This window comes from Passer domesticus, chromosome 24, assembly GCF_036417665.1.
Source record: "Passer domesticus isolate bPasDom1 chromosome 24, bPasDom1.hap1, whole genome shotgun sequence".
NCBI classification, from domain to species: domain Eukaryota; kingdom Metazoa; phylum Chordata; class Aves; order Passeriformes; family Passeridae; genus Passer; species Passer domesticus.
In genome coordinates this window covers 1774382-1798203 of record NC_087497.1, presented here as the reverse complement: position 1 = coordinate 1798203, position 23822 = coordinate 1774382, and the positions used below count along the sequence as shown (strand labels likewise).

At 44.9% G+C, this 23822-nt stretch overlaps 1 long non-coding RNA gene across 1 annotated transcript; it reads left to right on the top strand.

The window, feature by feature from the left end:
• Positions 1-19754: 19754 nt before the first annotated feature.
• Positions 19755-23066, top strand: LOC135285737 (uncharacterized). The gene is made up of 3 exons (XR_010350454.1): positions 19755-20443; positions 21225-21395; positions 22118-23066. It is a non-coding gene; the product is annotated as an uncharacterized LOC135285737 (long non-coding RNA).
• The last annotated feature ends 756 nt before the right edge of the window (positions 23067-23822 follow it).

Below are 23822 nucleotides of genomic sequence, written 5' to 3'. Positions count from 1 at the left end.
GAATTCCAGGAGCATCTCCCACTCTCCTGCATTTTCTGGGATGAGCCATCTTACTCCCAGGAGTTCCAGAACCATCTTCTATGATCCTGCACTTTCTGAGAGGATCCATCCTGCTCCCAGGAATTCCAGGAACATCTCCCACTGTACTACATTTTCTGGGAGCTTCCACCCTGATTCCAGGAATTCCAGGAGCATCTCCAACCATCCTGGATTTTCTGACAGGACCCATCCTCTTCTCAGGAATTCCAGAATCATCTTCCATGACCCTCACTTTTTGGGAGGACCCATCCTGCTCCTCCCAGGAATTACAGGAGCATCTCCCATCCCCCTGCTCCTGCTGCTGCCTGGAAAATCCCTTCAGGACTTTATTCCCTGAGGTTTTCCATAACTCCACTCAGATCTCACCTTCCCCACACCAGGATAATCCAAATTTCACCAAGGGATTGGAACCAAGATGGGGGAGGAGCTCTGGATCCCCCAGGACTCATCCCCAAAAATTCAGGGAAGAGGAAGAGAGGGCCAGGGCTGAACCCCAGAAATCTGACCCAAAGATCATTTTCTGATTAAATTCTGTGAAGGATTTAATAAAATTCCAACTTTAAATTGCTCCTGAGTTATCACAAATACATCTCCATGATAGATCCAAGTGCCCTCAAATACTTTACCAAAACCTTGAGCTTTTATCAAAATATTTTCCCAAAAACTTGGGCTTTTACCAAATTATTTGACCAAAGTTTGGGTTTCTACCACATCACTCAAGCACAGGAATCTCAGCTGAAATATGGGAAAACCAGGAATAAAACCTCAGTTCTGGCTGGCAAAGGATTTACAGCTTGGATCTCTCTGGTCCCAAAGCCCGGTCTCCTTGGATGTGCAGGAATTAATTTCCTGGAAAATGAGCCTTAAATTATCATTTTTGTTTACTTTTTTCTCTGGTTTTTAGGATTGTTGTGCTTTGTTAGCACAACCCCAGGATTTTTGTCCCACAGAACTGAAACTTGGGCAGGAATTCCCTTCCCTGCCCTTTAATTTATCCCAAATTCAGAGCAGGGATTAATTAACACCATGGAATTTTGTTCTGAGCAGAACAAAAAACCACAAGAAACTTTCATTTTAAAAATTGATTTTTATCTCCTTCCTGATGCTTCTTAGCTGCTGGGAAGCTGAGCATAAATTAATTTACGCTACATTTGGGAGTTTTTCCTACCTAGAGAGCACAAAATACTCGCAAAGTGTTGTCAGTGATTATAACCCAGATTCTCAGAGTCAGAAGTTCTGTTGAAGCCCTAATTTATTTATTCATTTTTCTGCTGTTATTATTCTAAAAACCCACAGAATGGCTTCCATTTGCTGTTTAATAATTTTTGAGAATCTGTCTTCCAGCTGAAATTGGAATTTGGTTTGATTTATATTAAAAAACCCTATTTTTTGCTCGTCATTTCACTTAAAAAACTCAAATATGCTGTAAAGACACAAAGAGTGAATTATCCAAGCATATTTTGTGTATAAAACCAAGCACCTCCACCACGAGGTGCAGTAAATGGAGCTTGTAAGCTGAAACTTCCAGTTCAACATCTGATTTTTCAGTACATTTATGTGCCTCGAGATGCCTGTAAAGCTCCTCACAGGAGATTTAAAAATACCTCAGAAATTTAGATATCAAAGCACCATGGAAATGAGGAGTTAAGGTCCTGATTCCACAGGAATTTTCCAAGATTTTTAGGTGAAAAAATGGCTTTGAAGGTTTAAATCTGAGGCTTGCGAGGTGGCAGAGTCCGTCACTCCCTGTGTGTTTTTAATTCTGGTTGGAACAAATTCTCCTGGTTTTGGAATTCTTCTCCCTGTGCTGAGTTTTGCATGGAGAAATCCAAATAAAACAAACAAAAAATAAACTCCCCAAAAATTAGATTGAAAACCAGTGACAATAGTTTGGAGAACATGTTTTGGGAAAAAAAAAATTGGATTAACATAAGAGCTTTCTCTTTTACTGGGACAAAGATTTAATTAGAGCTGTCCAAATATAAGGGAATCATGGAATCATGGCTTGGGAAGGACCTTAAATTCCATTTATTCCACCCCAGGGACACGTTCCACCATCCCAGAACGTTCCAGCCTGGCCTTGGACCTTTCCAGGGATCCAGGGACAGCCACAGCTGCTCTGGGAATTCCATCCCAGCTCCTCCCAACCCTCCGAGGGAACAATTCCTTCCCAAAATCCCACCTATCCCTGCTCTCTCCTGGTTTAAATTCAGTGTATTTCAGCAGCTGCCGGTGCTGCAGATATCTCTTATCACTTTAAAAAACCCTTTTAAATCCTTCAGCCTCAAACAGGTTCCGTTCTCAGAGCCTCCCACTGCACTTCTTCAAAAAAAAAAATTATTCAAACGCTGACTTGAAAGAGAATTCCAGAATTTCCAATTAAACAGCCAGCCCCCAGCAGTAATTTTTGCATTTAATTATTTCTATTTTAGTATTTTTCAGTCTCACTGAAAGCCCCAAAATTTTATGGGAAGTTTTGGGGATTTTTTCCACATATCTGAAACAGCTGTGGGGCTTTCAGCTTCACACATCTTTCATAGCTTCCTGAGGCATGCCTGGCATTTCTTGGCTGCTCCCATTCCCAGTGGATGTCACAAGGATGGGAGATGGGAAAAGCTGCTCAGGGAATGTCCAAGAGTGATTCAGGTGTGGTGAGGCTGGGAGAGGCAATTCCAGCAGTAATTCCAGCTGGGAAGAGAATCCAGGACATCCCAAGGGACAGAGCAAAGAGGAACCTTCCCGAGGGGAAACACGGAAATCAGGAATCATCCCCCGGCCTGGGGTTTCATCTCTGGAAATTTCTTGGCTGTTCCTCTTGTGATGGATGTCACAAGGATGGGAGATGGGAAAGGTTCTTAGGGGGGATGTCCAGGAATGATTCGGGCAGGGTGGGGCTGGAAGAGGCAACCCTGGGAAGAGAATCCTGGACATTGGGAGAGCCAAAAGAAACCTTCCAGAGGGGAAGTTTGTGATGAGGGAATCATCCTGAGCTTGGATTTTCACCTCCCAGCTGGGAAGATAATCCAGGACATCCCAAGGGGCAGAGCCAAGAGGAACCTTCCCGAGGGGAATGTGGGATGAGGGAATCATCCCCTGGCCTGGCGTTTCTTCTCCTATCCTGGGGATTCTTGGCTGTTCCTGTTCCCAACGAATGTGACAAGGATCCCATCCTAAAAAAAGTTCCTAGGGGGGATGTCCAGGAATGGTTCAGGCAGGGTGGGGCTGGGAGAGGCAGCCCTGTGGTAATTCCAGCTGGGAAGAGAATCCTGGACATCCCGAGATGCAGAGCCAAGAGGAACCTTCCAGAGGAGAAATTTGGGATGAGGGAATCATCCCCTGGCCTGGGGTTTCACCTCCCAGCCCGGGAGCAGCAGCCCGGAGCCCTAAAGCAGCGACTCCCCCTGGCCCCGCATCCATCAGAACCTCTTCCCGGCAAAGCGAGCGGGAGCTTCGGGAATGAGCCCCGAGCTCTGGCTCGTAGCCAGACTTGCCACTTTTCCCCTAACGAGACAGGCAGTTGACTCGAAATTGGCATAAAAATACCCAGATTTGCATAAATCCCGGGGCAGGCCACGCTTGCTGGGCTCATTCCTTTCCTTCAGAAACCTCCTCCTCCTCCTGTGCAGAGCTGGGAATAAATCCCAGATAACCCCTGACATTCCAACGGGAGCTTCGACTTTCCATCAGGAGAACAAAGAGGGAGGAAGGGGGAGGCCCCCGAGCTCCATTTTTGGCCATTATTAACCAAAATCAAAAGGAACAGCAGAAAATCTGACCCCAAACTGCTGCTGGGAGCCTGGACGGGACTGGTGGGATGAGGTCGCACTCCTGGATTCCCAGGTTTTTTGCTGGGAACGCTCTGGGGGCTCCAGGACCTCGCGCAACAGCCTGGGAATTTGGTAGGGACAAAACGAGAAATTTGGTAGGGACAAAACAGGAACAGATGTCTCAGGAGAGGGAAGGGGAGGGGGAGGGATCTGTTCGGACTTGTGAGAGCAAAGAAAGCGAAGTTATGCAAATCACTGCTCAGTTCCAGACAAAAACTCCCCTCCCGAGGTTTGGGCCGAGGGATGGAGGGAAACAAAGGGTTCCTGTGGATTTGGGAATCAACCTGGAGGGGAGGCCAGCAGGAGCTTTGGCCGGGGTCACAGGGGGCACACCCCGCTCCTCTCATCCCAGCCAGGGCATCCCCAGGATTTGGGTACATCCTGGACAGCCCAGGACATCCAGAGTGGGATCCGAGTGCAGGGCAAGGAATGAACTTTCAGCTTTTGGCTAAATCGTCACAGTGATTTCTCCATAAACACAACCAGGAAATCCCAACACCCAGGAAAACCCAACCCCAGGAAAACCTAACCCCAGGAAGACCAAACATCCAGGAAAATCCATCATCCAGGAAAACTCAGCACTCAAGAAAACCCAGCATCCAGAAAAACCCAACATCCAGGAAAACCCAGCATCCAGGAAAAACCAGCACCCAGAAAACCCAACCAATGCCCAGGAAAACCCAACACCCAGGAACGCGCAGCACCCAGAAAAACCCAGCACTCAGGAAAACCCAAATCCCAGGAAAACCCAATACTCAGGAAAGCCCAATGCCCAGGAAAACCCAAATCCCAGGAAAACCAAATGCCCAGGAAAACCCAACATCCAGGAAAACCCAACATTCGGAAAAACCCAAAGCCTACGAAAACCCAACGCCCAGGAAAACCCAGCACTGAAGGAAACCCAAATCCCAGGAAAACCCAACGCCCAGCAGGGCCCAGCTCAGGGCCAGATCCCTTCCTGGCATTCCCAGAAATGTTTCCTTCTGGGAATGCCTTGTGGGTGAGCCAGGAATGCCCAAGGTGTGCCAAAGGCTGGGCCTTGCCCTGTGGAAGGGACACGGGAATTCCCATGGGATTTTGGGCAAAGTGGGGTTTAAATGCCAGTAAAACCCTGAAGGGAATTAACTGGAATATTCAGAGGGGTTTTTTCCTACTCAGAAAATCCTGAATTCAGCAGAGAAGCAGCAATTTCCATCCTGCCATCACCACACCAGGACATGCAAACCCCCTGTCCCATCCCTAGATGAGCAAAAAGACAATTTTAAAAAGGAGATTTAATGCTGGAATTAATGTAAAAATGTTTAGAGGTGCACAAAGACATTGAAAAAATAGATTTAATACTGGAATTAATGCAAAATGTTTAGATGTGCATAAAGACATTGGAAAAAAAGAGAACTAATGCTGGAATAAATCTAAAAATGTTTAGATATGCATAAAGACATTTTAAAAAAGATAAGTAATACTGGAATAAATGTAAAAAATGTTTAGAGGTGCACAAAAACATAGAAAAAAGAGATTTAACACTGGAATTAATGCAAAAATGTTTAGAGGTGCACAAAGAGATTTTAAACAAAGATATTTAATGCTGGAATTAGAATAAAAATACAAAAATTATAAAAATATCCTTTAAAAAATGAATATAAATCCAAACTGCCTGCTCCGCACGCGGAGCGCTGAGCCGGGACCCTGAGGTTTGGACTGGGAGCCCCGGAGGCTCCGGGAATTCTCTCGCCGCTTTCCCGGTGTCATCCCAGGACACGCGGGACGCGCTGCGGCGGCTCAGGGGTTAAAGGAACTCTCCGGTTCCGCCGCCATCTGATGTGTGCACATTCCAAGTGCTAATTATGCCTCACAAAGCGCAGCACAAAGCCCTACATGATACTGGCGAGGACTTCAGCGCTGCCAGCACAGCTTATTTGGGATTTTTTTTCTTTTTCCACCTCCTTTTTTTTGTGTGTGTGTGTGTGTGTTAAAATAGAGGAGAAATGTTCAAAGCCTGCGCGGGTATTTGCAGGCAGCGCTCCTAAACTCGTGGAAATCTGAATTAAGAGTAATTTTTCAGTGGGATTTGGTGTTCTGGGCTTGCAGGGAAATTTAACCAACCGTGGCTCACCTGGAAAAGGAGATGGAGGAAGCTAAAGCCAAAAAAACACGAGAGAAAAAAAGCAATTTAAAGGGATCAGAGGAAGGGAGTTCGTGGCTGAACAGCAAAATTTCCACCAGCAAAGGGGGAAAAACCAGGGAGAGGTGGCACAGCTGGGACAACTCCTGCTCCTCCAACCTTTCCAGATTAAAATTCCCGATGTGGGGAAAGGGAAAATTCGGAGTTGAGGGTGGCAAATAATGAGATGTTGAGTGAGGACAGCTGGGAGCAGCAGCTGGGGGAGGTGACGGCCCTGGCACCGAGGGGGTGAGGCAGAGAGGGGCTGGAAAAGGGAAATTCCCAGGATGGACGTTCCCAAATTTCTGCATTTACCTGGAACTGCCCAAATTTCTGTATTTACCTGGAACTGCCCAAATTTCAGCATTTATTTGGATGTGCCCAATTTTTTATATTTACCTGGAACTGCCCAAATTTCTGTATTCACCGGGATGTGTCCAAATTTCTGTATTCACCTGCCCAATTCCAACAGCTCACTGATCCAAATCCAAGCAGTGACCAAGCATGAATATTTATAGAATTCCTGGCTTTTGAGGTTTTTTAGTTTTGGGGGGTTTTGGGTTTTGGGGGTTTTTTTGTGTGTTTTTTGGGTTTTTTTGTTTGTTTTTTTTTTTGTTTTGTTTTGTTTTTGTTTTGGGGTGGGTTTTTTTTTTTTTGTTTGTTTTGGATTTTTTTTAATTTTTTGGTGGGGGTTTGGTGGTTTTTGTTGTTGTTTTGCGGGGGGTTTTTTTGTTGGTGGGTTTTGGGGTTTTTGTTTTTTGGTGTTTTTTTTAAGTCTGTATTTTTATATTTATTTAAGGAATAAGTATACCTGGATATCCAGGAGGAGAAGCTCAAAGTCCCTTAGTTCCTTCTGGTTTTTGCTGCCAGGAATTGCAGGAGTGAGGAGCCCAAGGCTCTGTCGTGCCCTGACATGTGGTGGGATCCAGGGGCTGGGAAGTGCTTCCAAGAGAGCTGAAAACAGAGCTAAAATGTGATGTATAAAAGGTGAAAACAGAGTTAAAACGTGGTTTGTAAGAGGTGAAAAGCAGGGTTAAAATGTGGGTTTATAACAGGTGAAAAGCAGGGTTAAATATGGATTTGTAAGGTGAAAACTGAGTTAAAATATGGATTTTTAAGAGGTGAAAAGCAGAGTTAAAATATGGGATTATAAGAGGTGAAAAGCAGAGTTAAAATGTTGGATTATAACAGGTGAAAGCAGATTTAAAATATGGGTTTGTAAGAGGTGAAAAGCAGAGTTAAATGTGGATTTGTAAGAGATGAAAGCAGACTTAAAATATAGTATTATAACAGGTGAAAGCAGAGTTAAAATATGGATTTTTAAGAGGTGAAAAGCAGAGTTAAATGTGAGTCTATAAGAGGTGAAAATCAGAGTTAAATGTGGATTTGTAAGAGGTGAAAGCAAAGTTAAAATATGGGATTATAACAGGTGAAAGCAGAGTTAAAATATGGATTTTTAAGAGGTAAAAAGGAGAGTAAAAATATGGGTTTATAAGGCGAAAAGTGGGGTTAAAATGTGGATTTTTATCTCAGTTTGCTTTTTGAACAGCTAATTCTAATTAGCAAAATTTCCGATGCAAGCGAGAATTTTCCAATCCCAATTTGCTTCCAGGTGGAACCAATCCCAAACCAGGTGTGCAAACCCCAGGGAATTGTTTGTGCATGGAGCAGGCTCCAAGGGAGGTGAAAAGCAAAGTTTGGGGGGTGGGAGGGCAAATCCTGCCCCAAAAATCACCCAAAAGTCATTCCCAAAGGTGGGAAAGGCCGGGAGTGTGAAGCTGGGTTCCGTAAAGGGATTTTTCCTGAATCCTGGGAGAAGAGGGCAACGCCAAAACTTCCTGCCTCTGGAAAACAATGTTGAAAATCCCTCCCAGGGAAAAAGCAGCAACGCTGAAAAGCAGAAATTCAGATTTTGGGATGATTTTGGATGATATTGGGATGATTTTGGGATGAGGGAAAGAGAGGTAGGGAAATTTTAGGAACACTCAGAATTTATTCACACTGTTCCTACAGACAGGAATAAAAATAATAAATCTGTGACAATTATTATTTTATGTTGTTTGGACAACCAAGGTTTTTATATTTTAATATTTGTATAAATGTTATAATTAATCTTGGTGTAAATGGTGTAATTAAAATTGGTATAAATGCTATATTTAATATTGGTGTAACTAACATCGGTATAAATTGTGTAATTAATATTGGTGTAAATGGTATAAATGTTATATTTACTATTGATGTGTTATATTTGGTATACATTTTGTATTTCATGGTATAATTAATACTGGCATAAATGTTATATTTAATATCGATGTATTATATTTAATATTGGTGTAAATCTTGTATTTCATGTTAGGATAAATGGTATCATTAATATTGGTAGTAATAAATAATATTAATAATATTAATAAATTTAATAGTAAATAATTGTGTAACTGTTATAGTTAATATTGATATAAATATTATGTTTAATATTGGTATAAATGTTATAATTTAAATCTGTACAAATGTTATCTTTAATATTGATATAAATGTTATGTTTAATATTGGCATAAATGTTATATTTAATATTGGTATGTTATATTTAATGGTGGTGTAAATGTATTTCATGTTGGGATAAATGGTATCATTAATATTGGTATGAATGTAATAGTTAATATTTGTATAACTGTTATATTTAATACTGGTATAAATATAATATTTAATATTGCATAAATTGTATAATTAATATTGGTATAAATCTTATATTTAATATTAGTGTGTTATACTTAATACTGATATAGATATTATGTTTAATATTGATATAAATGCTATAATTAATACCAGTATAAGTGTTTTCTTTAATATTGGTGCAAGCATCATTGCTTAAGATTTGGGCACAAAAATTACCCCACACTTTGATATTTTTTTTAAATCTTCCATTTTTTCGTTCTCAAAAGCAGAAAATCCTGGAATCATGAAGTTGGAAAGGATGGTTCCAAACCAAGACATGGTTTGGAAAAACAGGTGTCTGCTACGGAAGGCAGGAGCCTCCCCTGAAATGGAAAATGTAAACCCCCTCTCTCCAAATTGCAAAAAATTTTAAATTAAAAAAAAAGGAGCAGGAATAACAGGGAAGAAAATAAAAAGATAAAATAAACAATGCAGAGAACCAAACCAGCACTGACAGTCAGACACAGCCTGACACCCTGTGGGTCAGGGTGCTGGCACAGTCCCATTGGAATTGTGGCCCAGCCCTCCTGCAGTGCCAGGGGTGGTTCTGCTGGAGCAGGATCCTGGACAAGGGGGGAGTCTTCCTCTGCAGCTCCAGGGGAAGGGGCAGCTGCTGTTCCTCTGGGAATCCAGTGCAGAAGCCGTGCTGGTGCTGCAGAATCTCAGATTCTATCCAGGCAGGAATGCTTGGCTCCTCCCCTGGGCTCACATCTCCCATGGATGCTGCAGTTCTTATCAGCCCTGCAGGGACATTGCACAGCCTGTTATCAGCAGATGTCCCTGGAGGGAGGAGTGGCTGTGGAAGAGATAAGGAAAACTGCACAATGAACAGGAGACAGCTGCCATGCAGATGGGAAATGGAACACAACTGGCTTGGCAATCTGGGACAGATGCTCTGGGATTCCCCATCAGGAAACGCTCTGGGTTCTGGTTCCTCACAGGGCAGGTGTTAGAGATGAAATAAATCCTGGTTTTCTGCAGGATGATATTCCCACGTGCCTGACCATCTGCAAATGCTGAACAAAAAACTAATGCCAAGTTCTGGGACCTTCACTGTGGTGAGGAGGAGGAGGGAGCAGGGAGAGGAGGAAGGGCAGAGCAGGAGGGTGGGACAGGCCCTGCAGTGACCTCACTCAGGAATGACCAGGACAGAGAGAAACAGGGAAAACCTGCCCAAAGCATTTCCTGCAATTCCCACCCCCAGCCCAGCTCAGGGATGACCAGAGAGAGCCCGGCCTGGGATATTCCAGGAAAAGGCTCCAAATTCAGGTGCACATCGAGAGGGTCCATTTTTCTTGCTGGTTTGAATTTTATTCTATTTTGGGGGAGATGGAATAATGTTTCAATAGTATTTATGACTTTCTAATCATTATTCTTTAAATCACTGCTGCTGCAAGGGAGTTCTTTGGTATATATTATATTATATTATATTATATTATATTATATTATATTATATTATATTATATTATATTATATTATATTATATTATATTATATTTATACTTTTATATTTTAATATTTTGTTTAATATTTTATATTTAATATATCTATGCCTATATTTTAAAATAATACATATTTCTATAGTATATATTTTATATTTCATATATTTTATATTTTTATATATTATACATTTCGATATTTTGCATATTGTATGTTTATTATATATTTATATACTTTATATTTTATATATTTTAATATTTTATATCTATTTCTATATTGTATATATTTTCTATAATTTTGTGTCAGGTCCTGGGGCATGGGGACAGCAGAGCCCTGTTCTTGCCCAGGTCCCATCTGAAGCCTGAGATGGTTTTCCCTGATGTCCCCTCACCTCCCCATGTCCAAGGTGTGACTTTATTCCGTGTTTTCCTGGATGCTCCCTAGGTCTGTCCCCAGGCAGAGTTTGTCTTTGAGCAGTTTTTGGTGTCTTTTTCTCCTCCCTTCTGCCCTGAAATGACACAGCAGCCTCCAGCTGCCAGCCCGTTCTGGTGGCACGCAGCAGTGCTTGTGTCCCTGAGGGTCTCTGATGATCCTGAGCAGGAAAATAAAAATGATCTGGGGTGGTTTTGCTGTCTGGAAGACCTGAAATGATCAGAATTCCCATTTTCCAGCCCTTCCCACCATGGGCCAGCCCCTGGATGTCAGGAGAGAGATGTTTTTGTGAGGTGACCTCAGGATGATCTTCCTTACAAATGAGGATCCAACCAGGTCCTCGTTGATAATCTTCATTTATTGCCTTTTCTTCCCAAAATGCTTTTAAATGAGGAAGTGTTAATTAATATTGGATTTCTCTTCTTTTGGCCGTGCAGGCTCCCACTAAAATCCTCAAGGACTCTTCTCTTCTCTTCTCTTCTCTTCTCTTCTCTTCTCTTCTCTTCTCTTCTCTTCTCTTCTCTTCTCTTCTCTTCTCTTCTCTTCTCTTCTCTTCTCTTCTCTTCCCTTCCCTTCCCTTCCCTTCCCTTCCCTTCCCTTCCCTTCCCTTCCCTTCCCTTCCCTTCCCTTCCCTTCCCTTCCCTTCCCTTCCCTTCCCTTCCCTTCCCTTCCCTTCCCTTCCCTTCCCTTCCCTTCCCTTCCCTTCCCTTCCCTTCCCTTCCCTTCCCTTCCCTTCCCTTCGAAATCCCGAGGATTCCAGAGGGATTTCATCCCTTCCAGCCTGGCCACCACCCCTCCATCCCAGCCCCAGTTGGGATTACCCACCAGCAGCACAAAAATCCACATTTTCCCAAGAGTTAGAGATGATTAGAAAGAGGTTTTCTCACAGATTTTGAGGGGTCAAGCCCCTGCGTGGGTGAGCAGGTGGAGGAATGCATTAACTCATCCCCTGGAAGCCGAGCTGTCAGCATTGATCCGAGCAGGCAGATCATGGAAATGTTGTTTTTTCCCCCGTTTTAAATCTTTCATCTCTCAGATCAACACAAAACTTGCAAATCTCTTGGCACCGGAGCAGACCGAGGGGGGGAGGAATTTGAGTTAAAAAGGCAATTTTCCCACCATCCAATTCCCAGCACTCTGTGTTTAAATGCTGGATTTGCTTAGAGTCACACAAAGAAACAGCTAAAACCACCCCAAATAAATAACAATAATTGCCAAGCCCTCCAGGTTTTGCAGTTTACTCAACAGATGCTCCAGGTAACTCAATTTAGTGGCTCCAAAGGGTGGAAGGGATTAATGCAGCTGCAGATTTAGCCCAGTGAGGCCACCATAAAAACCCAATTTCTGCTCATGGATATTCTAATCAGGACCTTTTTTCCTGATAATTCAGCCACTTTACTGTTCCTACCATTATTTATTAATGGACCAGCAGGAAAATTGTTCATTTATTCAAACAGCAAGGAAATGGTGCAAGGAGGAATAAATCACTCAGGATTTGCTCAACCCTTTTGCTGTTTCTATAAAACTGCCAATAAAGCCTCACTTTAAGGTTTTTTTCCTAAGATTTGAGGGGACTTTCCTGGGCTGAGTTCTGGGATTTTGCTGCCACAACTCAAATTTCAGCCATAAGTTCCTCCCTTCCTCTGCTCCAGTGAGAGGATCGCTCTAAAACCACAATGATGATATTAAAAAAAATCCCAAAAAGTCAAATTTCCTGCACAAAATTTATTTTTGAACTGTTGAAATTAGACCTGGCTTTAATTCAGTTGCATTTGCACAGAGCTGGGATTGCCTCACATTATTTAAAATCTAATTTAATGTAGATTATATTGATTATATTATGTAAGGACATGGCCAAAGAGACCTGGTGGGGTTTGCATGTGGTAAAATCCCTTTCCAGGATTCTCCTGTGGCATTTGGGGCAGCTGAAAAACCACCAAAAAAAAAGGTCAAAATTCATTCCTGGGGGAAGGGAAGGGAAGGGAAGGGAAGGGAAGGGAAGGGAAGGGAAGGGAAGGGAAGGGAAGGGAAGGGAAGGGAAGGGAAGGGAAGGGAAGGGAAGGGAAGGGAAGGGAAGGGAAGGGAAGGGAAGGGAAGGGAAGGGAAGGGAAGGGAAGGGAAGGGAAGGGAAGGGAAGAAGAAGAGAAATCCAATATTAATTAACACTTCCTCATTTAAAAGCATTTTAAAAAGGTCTAGAAAGGACCACAAAGTGTCACAGCTCCAGCAGAGGATCCCTTGGTGACCCAGGACCAAGAGCTGACAGCAGATCAGAGCTGGATGTATAAAATGCATCAATAAATACAAAATATATCAATATATAAAAATATATTAAGAGGTAATGTATAAAATTATATATATGTGATATATAAATGTATTAAAAATATAATTATATACTATATAAAATATACAAAACATATTAATATTACACATTTTATATAATCCATTAATATATAATGTACATTATATATTATATACATTATGTGTACTATACATTATATATTACACAATACATATTCTATAATGTATAATATATAGTATATATCAAGATGTAAAAAATATATGCACATGTAATATAAAAATATATAAAATACATAAATGTATTAATATACAGATATAGAATATATTAAATAGACAAAATATATAAATGCTGTATATTTTTATAATAGATAAATATAATAAAAATAATATAAATACATTATATGTAAATATAAAAAAATATATCAAGATATATAAATTTCAATTTTGTGTGTTATTTGAAAAGGGCTTAAAAATTGGAGGATTAGGCTCTGTAAACAGATCCTCTGCTCTGAATTTGTTGTTATTTATGGACCATTCCGGGCTTTAATTCCTGCTTTTATTCCCTTTTCCCCCTGATATTTCCCCTCTCTTTATCCTAAGGAGGGTTTGGTTTTCCTGGCGCTTCTCCCCATCCCACCAGGGTGGGTTATTTAAACCAGGGCAGTTTATTTAAACCCCAAACACCACAGAACCAGGAGGGATTATTTAAGTTATTTCAGGTGTTTACTCAGCAAAAAACACCCCTGAGCTCCCCTGGCTGGGGCAGGTGACACAAAAACCTGAATTTGCTGCACGTAGTGCTAGGGCAGCAACTCGGGGGCCCTGGGAGGGACCCAGCCCTGGTTTGGGACAGGGACAAGGAAAGGGAAAGGGGCAGGGAAAGGGGAAGGGATAGGGACAGGGACAGAAACAAGAAAAGGGGCAGGGACAGGGATAGGGACAGGGAAAATGACAGGGATAAGGACAGGGACAGGGAAAGGGACAGGGACAGGGATGGGATAGGGACAGGGATGGGGCAGGCACACGGACAGGGACAGGAAATTATGCAACAAAATCCAGATGAACTTCCCCACACCAGCCCCTGTTATTATTGCTGCTTTAACTGAAGGGATGGGACCACAGTGGGGTTAAAAACAATTTATTGCTCAGATAAACATCAGTCTCAGAGGCCGTGAGGTTTAAGAGAGCAAGCAGTGGGCCAGAGCTCAAAATGGTCACAAGCTCTTCATTACAAACAATACAGAACTTTCTAACCCAATGGACAGTTGCCACAAACTACTTTGCTTTTGTTCAAACTATTTTGCTTTTCTAACCTATCACTTGACTTATGTCTACTGCACTGAGGATACTCAGGATATATATATATATATATAATGCCTGTATTATAACTTCTAAACTCTTAGCTTACTCCACACAACCACACCCCTGCGTTATAAACCCTTCACCATTTTATCAATACAGTCTCTCACTCACTTAAGGCATATTCTTACTTACAACTATACAAACATAACTTTATTATTTTTCTGCTTAATGACTGTGTATTTTATTTTTACATCAGTCCAAGCTTCTTCCAAGGCTGCGGATAAAACCCCTCCGTGTCTGCGGAAGTTTCTGGTTTTCCATTTCCCTGAGAGCTCCACATCAGGTGCAGGAGCTGAAAGCAGCACAGCAGGCTGAGCCTTTCCTCTCATTAAGAGATTTTGTGTAATTAAATGTCCACAAAATGCAGCCTGAAGTGGGTTAGGGATACGGTTAAGAAAAGGGTAGGGTTGGAAAAGTCCCAGTGCAGCACCTCTGGGTGGTTTCTCAGGGCCCCATCCTGTGGGTTTGGGGCAGGGACACAGGCAAGGGCAGGGACAGGGGCAGCATTTGTGCTGAAATGATGCCACAAAATCCAGATGAGCTCCCCCACATCAGTGCCAAGCTGAAACCCAGCCTGAGAGCTCCACATCAGGTGCAGGAGCTGAAAGCAGCACATCAGGCTGAGCCTTTACTCTTATTAAGAGATTTTGTGTAATTAAATGTCCATAAAACACAGCCTGAAGTGGGTTAGGCTTAGAAAAGGGTTAGGGTTGGAAAAGTCCCTAGGCAAAACCTCTGAGTGCTCTCTGAGGGCCCCATCCCTGGGTTGGGGGCAGAGACAGAGACAGAGACAGGGGCAGGGTTGGTGCTGAAATGATACCACAAAATCCAGATGAGCTCCCCCACATCAGCCCCCAGCTGAAACAGCCTGAGAGCTCCACATCAGGTGCAGGAGGCTGAGTCTTTACTCTTATTAAGTGATTTTGTGTAATTAAGTGTTCATAAAACACAGCCTGAAGTGGCTGTGGGACAAGGGAAGGTTTGCACCGAGCCTTGGGCTGCAGGGCTGCTCTCTCCTGCTGCTTTTCCTCCAGAAAAGTGCCAAGGCAGAACCTCTGGATGCTCTGTCAGAGCTCCGTTCCGGGGTTTGGGGCAGGGACTGTGACAGGGGCAGCATTTGTGCTGAAAGGATGCCACAAAATCCAGATGAGCTCCCCCACATCAGCCAGCACCAGTCCCCAGCTGAAACAGCCTGAGAGCTCCACATCAGGTGCAGGAACTGAAAGCAGCACTGCAGGCTGAGCCTTTCCTCTTATTAAGAGATTTCATGTAATTAATTCTCCATAAAACCCTGCCTGAAGTGGGTTAGGGATAGGGTTAAAAAAGGGTTAGGGTTGGAAAAGTCCCAATGCAGCACCTCTGAGTGCTTTCTCAGGCCCCATCCCTGGGTTTGGGGCAGGACAGGGGCAGGGACTGTGACAGGGACAGGATTTGTGCTGAAATAATGCTACAAAACCCAGATGAGCTCCCCCACACCAGCCAGCACCAGCCCCCAGCTGAAACAGCCTGAGAGCTCCACATCAGGTGCAGGAGGCTGAGCCTTTACTCTTATTAAGTGATTTTGTGTAATTAATTCTACCTAAAACACAGCCTGAAGTGGCTGTGGGACAAGGGGAGCTTTGCATGGAGCCCTGGGCTGCTCTCCCCTGCTGCTTTTCCTCTGGAAAAGGCAAGATTTTTTTTTTTTCCTCTTACAAAGCCCAGCCAAAAAGAAAATGAAAAAAAAAAAGTTCTAAGAAGTTAAATAGGGACAGCAGCAGCCCACCAGTGGCTGCACTATTTCTTGCAACGTGTTATTTTCTCGTCTGATTTGTCAGTATTTCCTGTTCAAAGCAGAAACATCAAATTTAAGTCTGGCTTCTGCCTCCCTTCTCGGGGAGAAAGAAGATACAATGGGGAAATATCCAGCAGAGCCTCCATGGCCATCACCCCAATTCCCTCCACAAAATTTCCTTAAACATCAGTTAGAATCAGCCCCATCCTTACAGAGGTGATGGGAATAAAATGAAATACATAAAACTGTCCAGGTTTCCCCAAAGGTTGGCAAGAGCCAGAGCAGGACTCAGGGATTCCCCCAAGGCAGCACAATTGTCTTGTTCTCACTTGTTCAAGTTCAAAAGGACACCAAAAATTAAATCCCTTTTCAGTCTGTGCTGACAGGAAAACCATCGGAGCACAGATGACCCACGCTGGGAAAGTTCACCCCAGGAAATGAAGTCAGGACTCTCAGTGTTTCACTTTTCCCATCGAGACAAGCACAGCAAATATTTAACACTGTTTCTTTGGGGAGTTTTCCTCTCAGAGCAGAGCAGCATCCCAGGAACCGGGGCCAGGGAGGGCTGGGATCGAGCAGGACGGTTAGAAAAGCAATTCCTGAGGAGGAAGGTTTTAAATCCCAAATCCTTTGGGACAGAGATTATCCCATAAAACTCAAACACACGAGCAGCACACAAAGGAATTTGCAAACAGAGTGGATTGGTACCGTTCCCATGGCCACGAGAGACTCAGACCCCGAATTTTGCCCAAGGTACAAGCGAGATTTTTGTATAATTTTTCTATAAATATGCATTTTTCCCACTCTAACACCGCCCTCTGCTGCAAGCCGGGCTCGATGCTCAGGAGCAGATTCCGAGCGTTGCCCGTGGCAACGCAGTTGTTGAAGGCGATAAAAATTCTGATGTCTCGGTGGTTTTGAAAATGCCAGAGCATCAAAATGCAAATGATGCAGCCTCCTGCAAAGGGCATCTGAGGTAAGGGATATGTTTAGCTCCGGGAGGAGCAGGATGGTGAGAACTGAGCCCAGCTCCCTGTGACACCTCGGGCATCTGCTGTGTTGTCACCTCCTGCCCACTCCTGCAACACTTGGGAGCTCTTCTCTTCCAGAACCAGGGCAAACTCACCCCAAACCATTTTTAATTCCTCTTTTCCCTGGAGCGGAGTGCTGCTCCTGCTCAGGAAAAGGCTGTTTATAATCAGATATAATTGCCCCAACCTGGCAAGGGAGAAGGGAAGCTGAGCCAGCTGCTGGAATTTGCATTTACCCCTCGCCACTCTCTCCTCCAGGCCAGAGCTGCTCAGGCTTGGCCCAAGAATTTCACAACCAGCTGCAAAAATTCCTCCTGCCCACAGCAAAAATCCTGATTTCACCCTGCCAGCCTGGGGCTCCCAGCGAGTTCTGCCCACGCTTGAGCCACAGGGAAGCATTTTTATTGGGAACAGCCATTGCCAAACCCTGATTAATGCAGGAGCAGCAAGAATTTAACTTGCCCTTCCCTGGGTAGACCTGGTGTCCCTGGGGTGGGCTCTCCATCTCAGCACAAGGCCCTGAAAATTCATGGAATTGGTCCTTTCAAATTCCTTGAGGGAAAGAATTGATTTCTGCTTGTCTGGTTTGCCTCTAAATGGATTTAGAGGAAAACAGCTGAGCTGGGCTAGCATTAGGAATGTTGTGTTTTATTGAGGATGAGATAAACACAGAGTGAGCGCCACAAAGAGTGGGAGCAGGCCCTGGGATTTCCATTTTTCAGCTGATCTCCCAAAAATGAGTTCTAATGAGCTCTGGAGCTGCTGCTGTGCTTTCCTCAGGAATTCCAGGGGGTGCTGGATAAAACCAGATGCTTCTCTGGGATGGGGAATTTTGGGGAACCTCAGCAGCAGCACCTTCCCTGCCAAGCTGTGGCTGCAGAAAGTGAAGCAGAGCCCTCCCAGCCAGAGCAGAGTCAATAATTCACAGCAAATCCAAAATTCCCTGCTAGGAGAGGAGCTGAGGAACATTTCAGCTCCAGGGCATCCAGACACAACAGATCCAGAGTCCAGATTAAAAGTCATCACAGCAGGCAGGGGTTGAAATCTCACCAGAGTAAAGTGGCCTGGTCAGAAAAATATTCCACATTTTCTTTGTGGAGTATTCCATATGTTTCTGTTGTTCCCATTTCCTGTAAGGACTGGAATTCTTCAGAGGCTGGAATTCAGCTCAGAGTTCCTGCTGCCCCATGGCAGTGCAACACTTCAGCATCCAGGACTATCCATCCCACAGGAATATTGGAAAATAAGGAACCAGCCAGGTCAAAAATTCCCTCTGAAATTACCCTTTTGAGAAAAGAGCCAAGTGGTCTTTAAAATTAACAGACTGTTTTGTGAAAGTCCTGATTTTGGTTTATATCCCAAAAGGAAAAACAGGAGCCCAGAACTTGGGCAACATTTATTCCTTGGAATTTATCCCTCAGCAGGGGCTGGGGCCTGGGGGCAAATACCTTTGTGTGTTAAAGGAGGAGAACAATTTCACAAAGATAAAATTCAGTCATTTATCATTTAAGCTCCCCAGCACCCAGGACGAAGCAGGCTCCAGCCAGGCTCTGGAATCCCACGGAGGAGGATGGGATAGGGGGGAAAACCAGAAGGAACCCACAGATGTCACCTGGTTTGACTTTACAGGAGACGAGCTGGGGTTGTGTTTAATCAGACTCGAGTACAAAGCAAAGATCAGGAGCAATGGCATCAGAAAGTGGCTCTGATCTGATTACAGAGCATGGAAAAGAGGGAATTTTGGGACAAAACTCAATGGGGAGAAGGAAATTTCTTTTTAACAGCTATTTTTGGTTATGTGAGAGCCCAGGAACGGCTGTTATAATTTCTTCTCTTGACAGGGATTTGGGATGGAGCAGCATCCAAAGGAGGACATGAGGATGGGGAAGGGTCTGGAGAAGGTGAGCAAGGAGAGGCTGAGGGTGCTTGGAATGTTCAGCTGGAGCAGAGGAAGCTGAGGGAGACTCATCAGAGTCACAGCTTTTGTGAGGGGAAGAGCAGGGACAGGGACTGAGCAGGAACAGCAGCCAGGGCACGGCTGGAGCTGGGCCAGGGCAGCTCAGGCTGGAGATCAGGGCAAGGCTCTTCCCCCAGAGGCTGCTGGCACTGCCCAGGCTCCCCAGGGAATGGGCACGGCCCCGAAGCTGCCAGAGCTGCAGGGATGCCCAGGGTGGGGTTGGTGGGGGGTCTGGGAAGGGTTTGGGGTTGGACTGGATGATCCTTGGGGTCCCTCCCAACTCAGCTTTCTCTGTCATTCTGTGACCTTGGCAAGGTCAATTATAGAATTCCAGAATGGTTTGGGTGGAAAGGGACCTCAGAGCCATCCAGTGCCACCCCTGCCATGGGCAGGGACACCTCCCACTCTCCCAAGTGCTGTCCAGCCTGGATTTGAACACTTCCAGTGATTTTCTCTCACCAAAGAGAGCAAAAATGGCCAAAGCTGCACAGCAGAGGAAATGCCCAGCCCTGGCTGACCCAGCCCAGCCCGGAATTTGTCCAGGCAGCTCAGCCCCACTCCTGGGGACACACACAGCCCAGCAGCTGGGATGTCCCCACTGCTGGGGGTGACCCCACACCTGCAGGAACCACCCCAGCCGGGTGGAGATGCCAATGTCACACCTGTCCCTCTCACACCACTGACATCAACTGCAGAGTCCAGCTCTCAGAATCCTGGAACCATGGAACCATGGAATCCTGGAATCATGGAATCATGGAACCATGGATTCCTGGAATCCTGAAATTCTAGAATCATAGAATTGTGGAATCACAGGATCCTGGAATCAGGGAATCCTGGAATCATGGAATCAGGGAACCATGGAATCCTGGCATCCTGAAATTCTGGAATCCTGAAATTCTGGAATCATAGAATTGTGGAATCACAGGATCTTGGAATCATGGAATCCTGGAACCATGGAATCGGGGAACCGTTCAGGCTGGCAAAGACCTCTGAGGTCACCAATTCCACCTGTCCTTCTGTCACAAAGGCACCTGCCTTGTCCCTAATTCGTCCTGCTGTGTCCATGGACAGGGTGGAGCCTCCTTCTTCCAGGACCTTCCTCAGGCCTGAGAACATTCAGCAGCTCCTTGGGGTTCACATTTAATTTTAGACAGAGATATTCAAAGTTTGCTCCTCTGCTTTTGGCAAAAAAAAGGTCTTGGACCTTTTTTGGGGTCAAACAAGCTGAAAAGGTTGGCAAGGAAGGAGAGCAAACACCACAGCAGAGTCCAGCACCCCAAGAAGGGCCCAGCTGATTTGCTACATGTGAGAATCCCAGCCCTAAAGAGGCAGAGGAATCCTGTCCTCAGAATCCTCTCTGATAAGGGATAACTGGGATGAAACAGCACGGGGAGTTCCCAGAATCCAGGTTTCAATAATTCCATGACAGTTCCATTTTCACAGCAGTTTTAACAAGCAGGAGGCAATAAATGCAATTAAAAAGTGTTAATGAATAATTAAAGTCACATCTTAGGACAGACATGAATCCAAAAGGGTAAAAGTCCAAGGCTGGATTAATTTTAAGTGTTTCATACAGAAATAACTTCCCATTTTTTCTTGTGATGTTTGCATTTGAGGGAATATCCAGAGTTAATTACCTGGGCAGAGTTCTGTGAGATTTAAACATTAAAAACTAAAATTAAAATAGAAAAATTAAGAGATCAAGACAGATTATTAGAAGTATTTAACACTCCATCAGCTGTCAAGGAGTCTTGAACACAACAGGAAGCAGAATGGTTTCAGTTTTGTTTATACTGTTCAAAAACCTCCCTCTTTCTTTTCCTTTTGACAAGACTTAAAATCTGAATCAGAGTCAAGTTTATGTTTTCTTCCCCTTGGACCCTCATGAAAAACATCTGCACCATATTCTAAATATAAAATTTTATTTTTCCCTTTCTTTTCAGAAAGAGAAGGGGTTTGTTTGGCAAAACAAACATCATTTAAAGCTGTGCTGCACCTCCTTCTGCCTTGTTCACCAGAGCATTTCTCAGGGAGAAATTCTGTTTATTAAAAGGATTTGGCTGGCAGAAAACACTTCCCTGAGCTCCCAAAATTCCACAATAGGAGGAATTGTCCCAAAGTACCTTCACCAACAGACCCACAGCAGGAAATCCAGGGAAAACAACTTTCTATCCATTTTTTTTTTCCAGCACTGACCCTGGCAAGCCCAAAGCTCTGCTCCACCTCTGGTCCGTGAGACATGCCCCAGCACAGAACCCTTGGAAGTGCTTCCCAACTGCCTTGGTTTGAACAGACAGGTGTCTGCTGAGGAAGGCAGGAGCCTCCCCTGAAATGGAAAATGTAAACCCCCTCACTACGAAGTATGATAATTCTGAAATTAAGGGGCTCTCAGGCAAAGATATGGGAACAGGAATAACAGTTCTGTACTAGGAAAATAAAAATACAAATGCAATAGTACAAAACCAACCCTGGCAGAGTCAGAGCAGGCGCTGAGCCCCTGTGGGTCAGGGTGGTGGCACAGTCCCATCCCATGGGGGCTCAGCCCTCCTGCAGTGCCAGCTGTGCTTCTGCTGGAGCAGGGATCCTGCACAAGGCTGCAGTTTTCCTCTGCAGCTCCAGGGCTGCTGCAGATGGGCCTGCTCTTCCTCTGGCAATGCAGGGCAGGAGAAAGCTGCTCCTCTGGGCATGCAGTGGGCAAAGGCTGCTGGGCTGTTCCAGGCTCAGATTGGATCCAGGTAGGAATGCTTGGCTCCTGCCCTGGGCGCAGCATCTCCCAGTGGGATGCTGGAATTTTCTCAGCCATGCAGGGACACTCAGTGGCCATGAAGAGCAGAGATCTCCTGGAGGGAGGATTGGCTGTGGGAGAGATAAAGGAAACTGCCCAAAGAACAGCAGAGAACTGCCCAGCTCTGATGGGTGGGGACAGAGCACACACACATCTTAGAGCCCAGGACACCAACTTATCCCAGCCCGGGGGAAATGGCCCTGAGAGCCATTGAGGAGCGAGGGAACAGGGAAAGATTTGTTTTCTTGGGAAAAGGGTTGTGGAATGCATGTGCACATTTTCCTCCTGAACTCTCAGGTCACACCTGGAGAGAGGCAGGATGGGCACAGAGCTCCCCCATGGATGAGGAAGCAACAAAAGTTTTGACCTGGGACCACCAGCCCTTCCTGGTCACGCCAAATCCCAACAATCCCAAGGCACCCAGGACATCCAGGTGTGAACCAGGGCTGGCAGAAAATGCTTTCCTGATCTCCCAAAATTCCACAACAACAGGAGCTACCCCTATGTACCTTCACCAGCAACCCTGAGTCTCCCAGGACATCCAGCAGCTCCACTGAGGACCAGGATGGCTTCAAAGAGGGCAGGAACCACCCCTGGGCACCCTCCCAGCTCCAGGGCTGGATCACAATCCTGTTTCCATCAATCTCTTGGCATCACTGCATCTTCAAATCTCTGAAGCAGAAGGGGCTGGGGCAGCAGCAGAGTTTGTCCTTTTCCCTATCTAACGCTTTTCTCCAAGTTCTTCCATCTTCCAGTGTTTTCTCAATTCCTTTTATCTGAATTAAAATCAGGGGGGAGGAAAAGACCTCACAAGCCTCAATCCATGGCTATAACATATTTGTCCCAAAGTGATCAAACTCCTGCTAAAAATTGCATAAAAATATCCCTGGCAAACCCTCCAAAGTGAAGTGCCCCCCAAAGGAACGATTCCAACACACTCTTCCCTCACAGTGGTGAAATCCTGGTTGTGCTTCACCCTCTGGGAGATTCCCTTCTCACTCCACATTAATCTTTTACAGGAATTTTTGTAGGAATAATCTCACTTAATTCCAGTGTTAGTCTGGGACAGGGAAAAAATATTTCCCTCCCCAACCCCTCTCCTTTAACACGGAGCATTTTTCCTTGGAATAACCAACCTATTTTGGGGAAGGGAGAGACAGAGCATATTTGGGCTGGAATTTTATCTTCAACTCCCTATTTAAATTGGCCAAAAAAATGCCTCGAAGTCCGAACAAGCTTTAAAAAAGAGGAAAAAAAAATAAAAGAGCCCTGATAGCTGCTTGAGCCTCCAGCACAGAGCAATTTCAAATTCTTGTGGTCTGAAAGCTGTTCAAAGATGAAGATTCCGGACGGGTTTTACGATGTGAGGCTGCCCCATAAATTTGTGGTGGCTCTGCAAGTGCTCCAGGAACTTCTGGAGACTGAATGGGAACAGAAGAGTGAGAAATTCCCTGTTTATTGTCAGGAAGTGGATGCAGGCATAGCTCAGCATCAGTGAAACAGCTGTTGGGGAATGGAATAAGCAGAGGGTCATTTCCCAGTAAATCAGACTCTTGGAATGGTTTGGGTTGGGAGGGATCCTAAATCCATCCAGTGCCACCCCCAGGGACACCTCCCCCTGTCCCAGGTGCTCCCAGCCCCAGTGTCCAGCCTGGCCTTGGGCACTGCCAGGGATCCAGGGGCAGCCACAGCTGCTCTGGCAATTCCAGCCCAGCCCCTCCCCACCCTGCCAGGGAACAATTCCCAATTCCCAAGATCCCATCCATGGCTGCCCTCTGGCAGTGGCAGCCATTGCCTGTGTCCTGTCCCTCCATCCTTGTCCCCAGTCCCTCTGCAGCTCTCCTGGAGCCCCTTCAGGCCCTGCCAGGGCTCTGAGCTCTCCCTGGAGCCTTCTCCTCTCCAGGGGAGCCCCCCCAGCTCTCCCAGCCTGGCTCCAGAGGGGCTCCAGCCCTGCAGCAGCTCCCTGGATTCCTTTGGGCTCTCTCCAGCAGCTCCAGGTGCT